Source organism: Panthera tigris, chromosome A1 (assembly GCF_018350195.1).
Source record: "Panthera tigris isolate Pti1 chromosome A1, P.tigris_Pti1_mat1.1, whole genome shotgun sequence".
Taxonomy (NCBI): domain Eukaryota; kingdom Metazoa; phylum Chordata; class Mammalia; order Carnivora; family Felidae; genus Panthera; species Panthera tigris.
In genome coordinates this window covers 61,605,738-61,619,586 of record NC_056660.1, presented here as the reverse complement: position 1 = coordinate 61,619,586, position 13,849 = coordinate 61,605,738, and the positions used below count along the sequence as shown (strand labels likewise).

General features: G+C 36.0%; 1 long non-coding RNA gene across 2 annotated transcripts in view; it reads left to right on the top strand.

Annotated features, from left to right (window-relative positions):
- LOC102952628 overlaps positions 1-13,849 on the top strand; it is a 408,067-nt gene that overhangs the window by 338,463 nt on the left and 55,755 nt on the right. For both annotated transcript variants that reach the window (XR_447156.2, XR_006214801.1), the window contains one exon: positions 6,311-6,498. This is a non-coding gene — a long non-coding RNA (uncharacterized LOC102952628). The remainder of the gene's footprint in view (positions 1-6,310; positions 6,499-13,849) is intronic.

Below are 13,849 nucleotides of genomic sequence, written 5' to 3'. Positions count from 1 at the left end.
TATGAACCCAAAAGAATTACAGGAATCTTCAGGCAGGAGGCCCTCCAACAAAAAATTCTTTTCTATTAAATTTTGGCAGCCCAGAATTTGAAACCTGGGAATTTTTAGTAGACCATAAAACTCTCAATTAATTATATTAATTACAGCATTTTAATTAAAGCAATAATTAATCCTTGATTAAACATAAATCAATATCTCATTTCTAAACTAGGGTTATATACAATACAACAGGGGATAAAGTTCATCAAGTAAAATGAGACAAATTTTAACATTAGCTCTGATTTTGTTTTACAACTGAAATGGAGCTACGTTAACTACTGCAACTTTTGTAATCATGTCTGTAGGCATTGTTTTATGATTCATATAGCTAAGCCTTTTTTGTCATAGCATGTTGTTGCTTTAGTCTCCACTGGAGACTATGATTATGGTATAATCATTCTGTTTGAATTTCACGTTTATTTCTGAGGATACATCATGGATTACCTTGACAATATGACAGGAAAGACAATATCCAAAGTAATTTCCAGAAAGACACATTAAAATTGATTCCTTTCAATTTAAGAGGTATTTGTTAAATTGGTTACAAATTTTATTTAGTGCTTTTAGGGGGAAATGGCTCAAGGACAATTTATGCTTCTGAGGGGCATATGCTTATTTTGCAGAAATACTACTGCCTTTATTTGGAGTCTGATTGGTTAAGCAGAGACACTATCATGAAGTTCTAAATAAGAAATTTGTAAGCGATAATAAATTCAAAGCAAAATGAACCAGATAAGAGATATACAAAATTAGTTAAAGAGAACACAATGGCAGCAAGACTCAAGTGTATCCACATTTTACTGTATTCACTTCCCTAATCATACTAGTCTCTTTCTAGTTTCCTTGAAGCTTTCAAATATCATTTTATATATGAGTTTATTCCATAGCTGTATAAAGGATAAAAAGAAGGTTAATGTGAGGCTGTGTGTGACTTATCACCTTATCTCTCTGAACTTTATGTATAAAGTTCCAAGATTAAAAAGTCCTATTTTTCTTAGTTTGGTTACTGGCATTACACACATGTATGAATGCATCCTTCTTACAGAGTATTGTCAGAGGAGATTGCTTTCTTTCTTTTTCTTCCTTCTCTTTCTTTCTTTCTTTCTTTCTTTCTTTCTTTCTTTCTTTCTTTCCCTTTCTCTCTTCCTTCCTTCCTCCCTCTGTTCCTTCCTTCCTTCCTTCCTTCCTTCCTTCCTTCCTTCCTTCCTTCTTTCCTTTCATTCTGTCTTTCTATCTTCCTTCCTTTCTTTTTTTCTTTCTTTCTTACATTGGCTGCCTCTCAACAATCAAGAAGATAATGACATACCCTAGCAACTGGCAGAATGAGATAAAAGGAGGGATTTATGACATTTCTATGCATTTTGGAACAGGATTCTATTAGTTGCTATTTTACCTGAGTTTTGACTCTGAAATGTTTACTTTTCAACTGAAAAACTGATTTTTTGTTGGTATGACACTGTTACGTGTAAACTTCCTTATCGCTTTACAATCTTGTCTTGACTTGAAGCTGTTTTTTTTATTTGTTTGTTTGTTTGTTTGTTTGTTTTTCCTGCAGTCTACTCAACAAGAGATCCCCAAATCTCTAGCCCTAAAGCCCCTGCAGTGGTGGAGTGTTTGGACTCGACAGCCTCCTCTCTCCTACAAACATGTCAGCTTTTCTGAGACCAATAGCACTGGCTCTGCAGTCTTCTCGGGGTCACTACTTTAATCTATTGAGCTTCTGGTTCCTCACCCCCACATTCATGTATGATGATTTCAGCTACTCTATTCAAAATTCCTCAGTGGCTTCTCATTGTATCTTGAACAAAACCTAAACCCCAAAGCTGGTATGATCAAGCCCCTTCCTACCTTTGCAACCTTATCTTGAACTTCCTCTTGCTCACCAAGAATTCCACATACAAGCTATTTTCCAGAACCTCAAATATGCCCATTTTGTCCCACCTGTGGGTTCTTATGTATACTTTTTCTCCTTGTCATCAGAGGCCAGATGCCTCTCTTTCTTTAGAACTCAAGCTAAATTTCTTTCCCTCAGAGTTGAGGTGTAAGGGAGTCCATTTGTTCACTACAGAGAGACTGCTCTCTCCTTAATACGAAAATAATTTTTCTAATACTAGAGTTAGGGGATCTTCAATTCTATCAGGAAAGCTGAGCATCTGTTATGAAGTCCAGTACAAAATGCTCCAGTGTTCAATTACTCATAGCTAATCTACTTAACCATACAGTATTCAAAATAATTTTGTGCTGTTTGTTGCAAAATACATCATGAAATATATTTTAATAATCTCAATGTATGTGTTTTCTCCTAAGTGTTGGTTCATGATCAAAAAATTGGCTTATGTCTTTCCACAGTAGGGAAGATCCATTTGACTTTTACGAGGCAATCTGCCAGGACTCTGAGCCATCGGCAACCTTGAGACAACATTTAACTACTAGTGTCAGGCCCTAGAAACTGTTTATCAATCTCTTTCTTCTATTTGCCTTCAGGAGTGAAAGTCCTCTCCTGTTGTACATTGAACCACAATTTAAAACTCTCCTCCCCTTCCCTGACACTGCAGTTTCCAAGAATGTTGCTAGCTTCTGATGTATTATATATAGCCTCTAGAGAAGAAGCAGTGTTTGTATAATCACAAATCACACAGTGGGATCCAAGACTCCAGGTGATTTTCATCTTGGCAGCTAAGCATATATGATATGCACTTCATTTTTACCTTGATGAAATGTTGAAAAAATATATGTAGACACATATTTGAATCACAAATATTTTGAAATTCATCCTACATTAAGCATTCTTGGCTTTTGTCCAAAACAAACCCTCTAACAGTGCTAGTCACACACATGAACCACTGCAGGTATGCAGGAACACATAACCCCCCAAGACACTTAAACTTACCTAAAAGAAGGCTTTAAAAATTTCTTCAGACTTGGCATGTTCACAGGGCAGTCTAGATCAAGTTAGCAATAATCTCTGCTTCCATGAAGAATTCTAGGATTTTTATTTAATTTGACATGTATCCAGTAACTGTACCTTAATACAGCTGACCCATTATGAGCCAAGGAAATTTATAACCCAGATACAAATGTGGCCCAGAAATACAAAGTAAAATTAAATTGAATCCCATACCATTCCACACTGTCTGGGCGTTCAAACTTTGGAAGAATTCCCGAGGAGCATCTCTGTATTTTCTCAGGCTTTTAAGCACATCTTTCCAGTGAGCTGTCTGATATCTCCACCCAGGCTCTGTTCAGAGCTTCAGAATTGTCTGCCTTTCCCCATACCTTGTTAGTTCTGCACATATCCAATCTCTTGAAGTTTCATCTTCTATCCCAAGTAATTAAATAATTATTTTCCCCTGAACAATACTATTTTACTCTCTACAGAACGATTTAGCATCACCTATTTACATAATAAAATGTCTCCCAATTATCTTTCAATGAGTTATGTTAAAAAATCATAGACTTTATTATTGTGACATGACTAGATTTTTAATAGACAAATCATATTCTCAGATTTTATTAATCACTCAATTTGTTACCATGTTTAATTCAGTAGTATCTTATTTAGGATATTAACATATTTATTTGTGAGATAGGTTTATAATTGTTAGATTGTGTTCATATGTGCTTTCAGTTCTTGCTTTTTATAAGCACAGGGCCCCAATCAGAGCAAGAAACAAGAACGAAAACATGATTACTCCCTTTCTCTCTCTTTCAGTCTCCATAAATGTCTCCCATAGGCAGAATTTAACTTGAAACTAACTAGAATATGGAAGGATGAGTGTGAATCTGAGACCCAAAGACCCTTATTTCTTTATCTTGTCACTGGACTGTAGTTTAAATGAACTAAAACATTCCTCCATCAGTCTTCCCACATTTACTTTTTCCATTCTTATATTCCTTTTGTGCTCAGTTATTCTAGTTAATTACCTCGATGCAGCTTGGGTGGTCAGTGTTTTACCTTTTGCAGCATGGTTCAAATCTTCATTCTGGGGTAATCTTAGCCTTCAGGGGCCTGATTGCGTTGGGTTGCTATAGTTTTTCATTAACATTATGACTGGAATGGCAGTACTATGAGGCAGAGAAGAACACACCACAAGATCCTGGCATAATCTTCCACATATGCATAATGTAGCACATTTGAATAAGAAAAATAACCACTTTGGTCTATGCCACATTTCCTTCTTTCTTTTTTTTTTTTTTCCTATTAGTCCTATGCTATGCTAAGACTACAATGGCTAGCAGTCAATCTAGACTTCTACATCAATGCAAGCATGACTGAATATCCTGTCAAAACAAAAATTGTACTGAACAAAGTTAGAGAGCAAGAGAGACTTTATTCAAAACTATTGCAATAGGAGAGAGACGCTGGAATCAGCCAGAGCTTAACTCCACTAAATACAAAAAGGTCAAAGAGATTTTAAGAGCTGGGGAAAGAGGAATCATAAGCCATTTGCATTTGCTAAAGGGCTTTATTCAAAGGTAAAGTGAACTTTCTGCTATTTTCATGAAAGGAAGGAGTTTTACAAGTTGGAGGAAGGTGTCTTTCATAGTTAGGGCCCCACATTCATTCCCACAGAAACTAGGATATAAGGGGCCCTGTCCCTTTCATACTGCATTTCAAAGAGATGGCACCCAGGTCATTGAGAAAGACATGCCTGATTGCAAAACTGGCAAGACTGTTTAAAAATATTTATATTGTGGGACACCTGGGTGGCTTGGTTGGTTGGCGTCCAACTCTTGATTTGGGCTCAGGTCATGATTTTATGGTTCGTGAGTTTGAGCCCCATGTCGGGCTCTGCACTGGCAGTGCAGAGGCTGCTTGAGATTCTCTGTCTCCCTCTCTCTCTGCCCCTCCCGTGCTTGCTCTTTATCTCTCTCTCTCTCTCTCTCAAAATAAATAAATAATAAAAAGTTTTAAATAAAAATGATTTATATTGCAAAGAGGTAGCTTAAGAAAGAACAATTTGAAATTTTCTAAAATGAATGCTCTCAGAAAGGGAATTTAGAGCCTAGATTCAGAAAAAAAGCCTGTGTAAAGTTCAGTCTATCTGGGGAGAAGGTATTAAAGCCAATGTGTCAATGCTGATGGAATCATTTCTGCATTAAATACTAACACCTGTAAATAGGAAATTAAATTTTTGTGCCTCTCCTGCATGTACTCTTTGATACCTGAACTAAATGTCATTGGTATGGAAGAAACAGAATTATTTGCTGGTGACCGGTTTAGAACAAATGCTGTGTCCTGAACCAAAGTTGACAGGACAGTGACTCTCATTGCACCTTGTTGTCCATTCCAGTAACTGTGAGAGCTGGCCAATGATACATGAAAGCTGGAGTCATCATGCCCACTGAGGACTCAGGGCTACTTCAATGGCTACGACCTCCCAACTGTACTAAGGGATTCCAAAACACATCCTTTTATGCTCCTTTCAAGGATGTTGTCCTTCTTCTTACCAAGAAATTGCCCAGTATTGGCAGAAACCCCTGGCCCTTGTTGGGGGGTCTTAGTTAATAGTTGGGTAAACCAGACATGCATGTTAAAATGAATTCCACACCACAGTTTCTTTAACTCTTTAGATTCTTTATTCTGGAAATACAATATCAAATACAAGTTTAGTGTTAGCCATATATAGAATTTTCAGTTTTGTAGTAGCCACACTAAAAAACAAAACAAAACAAAACAAAAAACATTTTGGAGACACCTGCGTGTCTCAGTCGGTTGAGCATCTGACTCTTGATTTCAGTTCAGTTCATGATCTCATGGTTTGTGAGGTGGTGCCCTGTGTGCTGAGCCTGGAGCCTGCTTAAAATTCTCTCCTTTCTCTCTGTCCTTCCCCCTACCCCCTGCCAATAAATAAATAAACATTAAATATAAATTAAAATGAAAAAGACACTTTAAAATATTTAATATTTTCTTTAATTCACTACATTAAAACAATTATAACTCCAACATGTAATCAATATAATCTCTATTAATGATCTTTTGCTTTTGTTTTGCACTAGGTCCTCAAACTCTGATGTGTATTTTACACTTAAACCATATCTTGATTTGGAGGAGACACAGTACCTTGATAGATACATTTAGCTAGTGGATACTGTATCAGACACAATAGTACTTGACTATACCCAGAAATCTCTGATATTTTAATCTCATGCTGAGTATACCACCACTAAATCTGTTTCAGAGATCTAGCTGAAAGACGGAAAGAAAGAGATTCCTAGTTGCTAGATGTAATACTTTGAACTTAACATTTTTTTTTTCCTCCCATCTTAGGTTAGCAAACTCATCCACAAATTACCCATGGCTTGAGGATATGAATTTGAAAACCAGGAAACACTTTTGACATCTCAGGTTCAACTTCTTAACTGGCACACTGGGATATGCTGGCATCTGAATGTAATTATAGATCAACACTCATTGACAAGAGATAGGAATGAAGAAAACTGACAGGCACTTGAAAGGTAAGTACCTAAATTAAAGTCTTAATGGACTGCCAATTAAGGCAAGACAGATTTCATCAGACAGTGGAAGAGGAACTGTCTCTGCTGTCTAGAAAGGCTCAGTGGAATGTGGAATCTGTGGACCCCAGAATTACCTAAATGTCATCATTCCAATTTTCAGGTGTCATTTTTTTTTCAATGAGTAACTTTACCAAAGAAGTCTGTGCATTCAACCTACATAACAATTTATCATTCACTAGTTAACAAATTCATTGTAAGGTTTTAGGCAATACGGTATATTTTTATGATAGTTTTGAAACCTACTGGTTTTGTCTCTGTACCTTGATCATTGAACTGAAAGAATCCCGTTGTTTTCTTTCTTCGATTTTTCAGTGCTGTGAGAAGCAAGAGTTTCAGAACCCTTGTCTTTTGCATGCCCCGTACAAGCATTATGTTAGTCAAGTGCTTCGTCCTCCATAGCTATGCCTTCAGTAGGCATTTTCTTCCAGGTAACCACAGGTGATGATTTAAGTGGCAGTTTTGACATGATGTGCCCTAAATTACTACAGTTCCATTCTCTAATGTTAGTCTCATCCTCATTGCCTTTAAACCTAAAGCAGGTCAGACAGCCCTAATCCTAAAATGTTATCCTTGAGGTCTGGCTGTTTGCCACCATGTTTGGTACTGATTACTGAGTCACTCAGGTTTCAGCTGCAATTCAATGTGTTTTAACGGGAAAAAATTAATATGATGGAATCTTCAAAACAACATCATCAACAACAACAACAACAACAACAACAAAGCAAAGAAATTGGAACCTAAAATATTTGAGCTAGTCAAAAGAGAAGTAGAAACTAATTACATATAGCATATTACAATTGTGAGATAAGTAGATTTCCACTGATACTTAATGCTTTTCTTATTATAAATGATACATTTTTATTATAATTTAATGTAATTATATTTATTGAGCATTTTCAGGGTGCCATGAATCTTGAGATTGATATGTGTTTTATTTGTATTGTTGCACTGATCATTCAGCACCATACAATATTAGTACTTGTACAATGACTTCTTTCCCAATAAAAACATCAGGAATTTGGTGGTAAAGCCACCTGGCCAAGGTCAAACAACTGTTAGGGCTGAACCAGGGCTTGAAGCTTAGTCTCCCTATCTGAATAACCGCCCCCCCACCTTGTTTTCAACTGTCATATAATACCGTATCTCAAAATATAAAACTGCCAGCAGTATCCCAGAAGTCACTAAATTTTGATAGACTAGCCAGCACATGCAAGGCTGATATAAACAGATATTTAATATTTGTCTCTTCTGGTGCCATGCATAGGTTAATCCAAGAAGAAAAATGAAGGTCAGAACACCATTCAAGTATTTTTGACTTAGAGGCTACTTACTATTTCACTGTGACCATTGTAGATAATATTCAAAGGAAATTTCTGATGTTCATTCCTTTCCTTGCAGGGTATGCAATAGCCATGGAATATTATTTTCTTGAGATCAATTGGTTGTAGTCTTTCCTGAAAGGAGAGAAATGAACGAAGTGACCATATGTGTTCTTTTAAGATGCTTTGAATTAATTTGCAATTAATATTTTAAAACTTGAAAACCCACATACAGAGAAATGCTGATATCATAAGCATACCTCTAAACATATTATTGTAAGAAAACCCTTTACAAACTTCATCCAGATCATGGATCAGAATATTCCCTGCACTGCAGAAGCCTCCCTCTTGTCTCCTCCCAACACCACCCTGTTTTTTCAAAGGTAACCTTGTACTGTCTTCTAATTTCATAATACATTTTTCATGACTTAAAACTGTATATGAAGGAATTGTATAATGTATATTCTTTTGAATCTGGCTTCATTGATTAAGTATTATGTTATTTATTTATGTTGTTTACATCTCTAGTTAGCTGATTTACTTTGATGTACAGTATCCTACAGTACAATTACCACTATTTATCCATTCTATTCTTGATGAACATTTGGGTTGTTTTCCATTTCTGATAATTATTAATAGTATTTGGATAGGGGGGCACCTGGATGGTTCAGTCAGTTGAGCATCCGACTTCAGCTCAGGTCATGGTCACACAGTTCGTGGGTTCAAGCCCTGCGTCAGGCTCTGTTCTGACAGCTCAGAGGCTGGAGCCTGCTTCTGACTCTGTGTCTCCCTCTCTCTCTACCCTTCCCCTGCTCACGCTCTCTCTATCTCTCTCTCAAAAATAAATAAATGTTAAAAAATAATATTTTGATAGAAATTCTCATTCATATTTTGATGAATGTGTACACACATTCCCATTGGGTATAAACATGTTCAATTTAGCCATAATATTTCTAAGAATTTTACCAACTGGAAGATTTTGACTCCCATTGATAGTGTTTGAGAGTTCCTATAGATCCATATCTTCAGTAGCACTTAGCTTTGCCAGTATTTCCCTTAGAACTATTTAAGTGAGTGTGTAGCTATGTCTCATTCCTCTTTCTGAACATGCATTTACATGACTGTTAATATAGTTGAGCACCTTTTTACATATATTTTTGGCTAAGCATCTTTCGCCCATTTTTCAGTCAGGTTGTCTTTCTTGATTTACACAATCTTGTGTATATATATATATATATATATATATATATATAATATTAGCCTTTTATCAGTTATAAATCAGTGTTTTTCAAATATTATCTCACATTTAGTGACCTGCATTTCCATTCTTTTAATTTTGTGTTTTGAAGAAAGAAATTCTAATAAAGAGCATTTGGAGTAATGTTATTATCTTAGTGATAAGTGAGAGTGTAAATGTGGTTTCTAAAGAGCAGTTTTCATGAATGACTTACCTAATAAGTATTCTGAATTTGACATTTCTCTTTTATATAAGAACATTATCTACTAACTGCCCAAGGTGGCTCAGTTTCTTGACCGTAATTGGGAAGTCTCAAGGCTTTAAGTCGCAACACTTATAAAATCCAAACTGAAAAGAAATTGCTTCAATGAATACCTATATCTACTAATTCTCCTTCCCTTTGAAGATTACAATTGTTCCTATATTAGTGGTTCAAGTTGAATTTTTGTTAAAAGAAATTTCTCTTACACCCAAGAGGAATTTGTTCCCATAGCAACAGCATAATATATTTTGTTTATTCTTCTAGGCTGATAGCACTGCAGACTTTAGGTTTTGACTGATACTGATCTATTTTATTCTTCTTTGTAAGCTAAGGAATATGCATTGCTCAATTTCACAGGAGACTAGACCCTATCAATTTCCACTACTTTCACAATTTCCAACACTTCCATGTGATATTTTGAAAAGTGTGTCCCATTTCAGATTACTTCTGGGAAGTTGAGACTTTCTGTTTTCTTATAGGCTGAAAATCTTTGTGATAGTGGTGTTGTGAAATATATTTCATCTTATTCTTTCCTGTGCAGAAAACAAGTGATAAGCAATTTCTTGGTCCCTTAATCCACTCTAATTCAGATCGTAATAATATTGATTTTATGCTTTTCCTGAGCATATTATTTTATCTTTTTAAATTTAATCTTATAAGGAGGGGTGTGTGTGTGTGTGTGTGTGTGTGTGTGTGTGTTTGAATTAGAAGTTAATTCTAACGCTATTCTCTGACACCGGAAGTGAAAAGACATTTCACAGTTTTTTAGGGTGACATCAGATGATCTGAGCATATTACAGAATTTCCTCATAGGAAAGATTTCCTTTCACTTCAGTCACTTGAAAAAGCCAATATTATAACATTAATTAACCAGAATCATGAATCAGAATAGGAGACAGAAACACAATACAAAGCAAGTATCAATCATGGCATAGTTGTTTCATTCCCTGCCAGAGTTCTCAGTTTCTTAAATGGTAAATCAATCATACATGTTTGAAATGAATTATAAAGGAGGAAGAAGATTATTAAAGTGTATTGCATATTTTGACAGCAATTCCACGATTAACCTTTAGTTTTACAAATAAGCCTCTCTTCAATGAGATCATTGCACAATGTTACACAACACATAAAATGAGAATTTAGAATTCAGACACTGTCTTGTAAGACAACAGATCCCACACATGATGTTGTCAGTCACCTCGAGGCCTTTTGAGGTGATCTTGAACATGGTATTTGACCAGATTTTAGGAATTCTGTGGACAATGTAGTTGATCCTTACCATGACTAGAATCTGATACTTCTACATACTGTTGCTGGAACACTCACACAACAAATCAATGTTTTCTTTATACAATACAGTTATGTTTGTGTGAATTAATAGTACATCTAAATTATATCAGTTAGCTTAAGAAGATTCTTGATATCAGGACAAGGCAGAGGCAGGTCATGAATCCCCCCTTATTTGTTGTTGCTGTTTTAGACTTAATTTTGGGGGGCAGTTTTAAGTTCACAGCATAATTGAAAGAAAGGAAGGTATAGAGATTTCCTATAACCCCTCTGCCCCTACACATACATAGCCTCCCCCATTATGTACATCCCCCCCCCCCCAGAATGGTACATTTAAGACTGATGAACCTACACTGATACATCATAATCACCCAAAGCTCTTAATTTACATTACTGTTCACTCCTTGAGCTATATATTCTGTGGTTCTGGACAAATGTATGATGGCATGTGTCCATCATTATAATACCATGCAGAGTGTTTTCACTGCCCTAAAAATCCTCTGTGCTCCGCTTCTTTACCTCCCTCACCCACCTCCAACAACCACTGATCTTTCCAGTCTCCATAGGTTTGCCTTTCCCAGAATGTCATACAGTTGGAATGATACAATATGTAGCCTTCTCAGATTGCCTTCTCTTACTTATTAATATGTATTTGAAGTTAATCCCTGTCTTTTTATGACTTGATAACATTTATTTTCAGTGCTGAATAATATCCCACTGTTTGGATGTTGCACAGTTTATTGATCCATTCACCTACTGAAGGACATTTTGGTTACTTCTAAGTTTTGCCAGTTATGGATAAAACTGCAATAAACATCTGTGGATAGGTTTTTGTGCAGACATATGAATTCCTTTTTAAAATATTTGCTGTAGCCTACATTCCAATTTAAAAGGCTACTTCTTATACATACTTTTGTGGGAGGGCTGGGTCATTGGGGTAGAGAATTGTTAGTATGTAGTGTGTAATACTGAAATATTAGAGAAACTGAAGATTGGTGAATGAGAACCAATTGCTAATGAAGTTAATCCTGCAGTCATCTTATCAGGTAGGCATCAAGATTAATTGTCATAAAATTTTACATTTAGTAAAATTTATGCTTTTCCAAGAGGTGGTCGCAGTACAAATAATAAAATCAAAAACTAGTGATGTGGCAGGTAGAAAATAAGATGGCCCTCATGACCTTTGCCCTGCTGTATTATTCCTGTGCTTATATTGTATTATATGGAAAAAGATAGATTTTCTCAGTGAGCCTAATGTAATTACTCAATTCTTTTAGAAGCAGAGTTTTCTCTAGCTGGTGACAGAAATCAGAGATGTTGTAAGTGTGTAAGATTCAGTGCACTCTGCTGGTTTGAAGAGAGGGGTGGACTCACAAGAACAAAGATAGGCAGCTTATAGATGCAAAGAAGAGACCCCAAATGACAAACATCAAAGAAATGGTATTTCAGACCTATAACCACAAGCAACTGAATTGTTCCAATAATCATATTATGCTCCGAAGAAGATTCTTCCCCAGACCATCCATATATAAACCTAGCCCACTCCATAATTTGATTTTAGCCTTCTATAACTGGAAAACAGAAAACCCAGCTAACTACCGAACTTACGACTTACAGAAGTGTTGTTGCAGGCTGCTAAATTTATGGGAATTTGTTGCACACCAGTAGAAAATTAATACAATTTTCATACCTGGAAATGGGTACTGCATTAATGAGTTCCTTAAATATGAAAGTTTTTTGGGGAAATGGTCAGCACGGAGAGACTGGAAAAATATTTATTTATTTTTTAAAGTTTATTTAGTTTTGAGAGAGAGTGAGAGACAGAGTGTGAGTGGGCGGAAGTGGCAGAAGAGGGAGACAAAAAGTCAAAGCAGGGTCCAGGCTCTGAGCTGTCAGCCTATATAACTCTGTGTATGGCTCGAACTCACGAAAAGAGCCGTGAGATCATGACCTGAGCCAAAGTCAGACACTGAACCGACTGAGCCACCCAGGAGCATGATAACAAGATTATATTTCCTTGAACAAATGGTTACTAGAAATAGGGCACTAAAGACATTGATGTTGAGGGGTCGGAAGGAAGTTAGATGCACATTATTGGAAACTTGAAGGAAAGGAAAGATCCTTTGACCTCTGCCTCTGAGATCAAACCACCTTCTCTCTGACTCTGATGCTCCTGCCACCCTTATTTAAGGATTTCTGTGATAACATTGGGCGCGTTTCGATTAGCCAGGATGACCTTCCCATCAGAAAACCTTTAACAATCAAATTTCCATTGTCCTTTTTTCCATATAAGCTAACATATTCAGTTTCCAGATATTAAAACATGGACGTGTTTTGTGGGTGGGTGACATTCAACCTATAGCAATATACCTTCTGGCCCTCAAAGATTCACATCCATCCCCAATATTCATACAAAGTAACTTCAACCCACCCCCAATATTCCTCAGAAGGCTCAACCCATTACACCATCAACTCAAGGTACCAACCTCATCTAAATCTCATCCGCTTCAAAGTCCCAAATTTCATTATCTAAACAAATTAATTCAGGTTTAGATAAAGTTCTGGATATAATCCATCCTGAGGCCCAAGTCCTCCATATCCCTTGACCTGTGAATCTAGAAAACAAGTCATTAACTTGAAAAATACAATGTTGGAACAGGCATGGGAAATTCCCATTCAAAATTGGAGAAAACTGAAAGAAAAAAGGAGTCATGAGTCCTGAGCAATTTTGAAACCCAACCTGGAAACATCTGTTAGGACTCTTATTTTTTCAGCTTTATTGAGATATGACTGATAAATAAAATTCTTGCTCTGAGATCTCAGAATAGAGGCCATCCTGGTGACATCTTGACTTTAACCCTGTGAGATCCTAAGCAAAGTACTCAGCTAAGCTTGCCAGAATTCTGATCTAAAGAACTGTTAGATTCTGGAGAATTTTATAGTGACTTTTAGTAAGGATCTTTTTTTTTTTTTTTTGTAAATGTTTATAATGTAATGTTTTGCAATGTTTATAAATGTCTATTTAATAACCTGTCTCAGAGTTTTATTAGGTTTATCATTTATAGGTTGCAGAATATGTTTTCTTATTTCTAAAATAAAATTTTAAAACAACTGTAACAAAATAAAAGAGTATTGTTTTAGCCCACTTGATTCTGTTAATTTTGTTATGCAGAAATTGAAAATTAA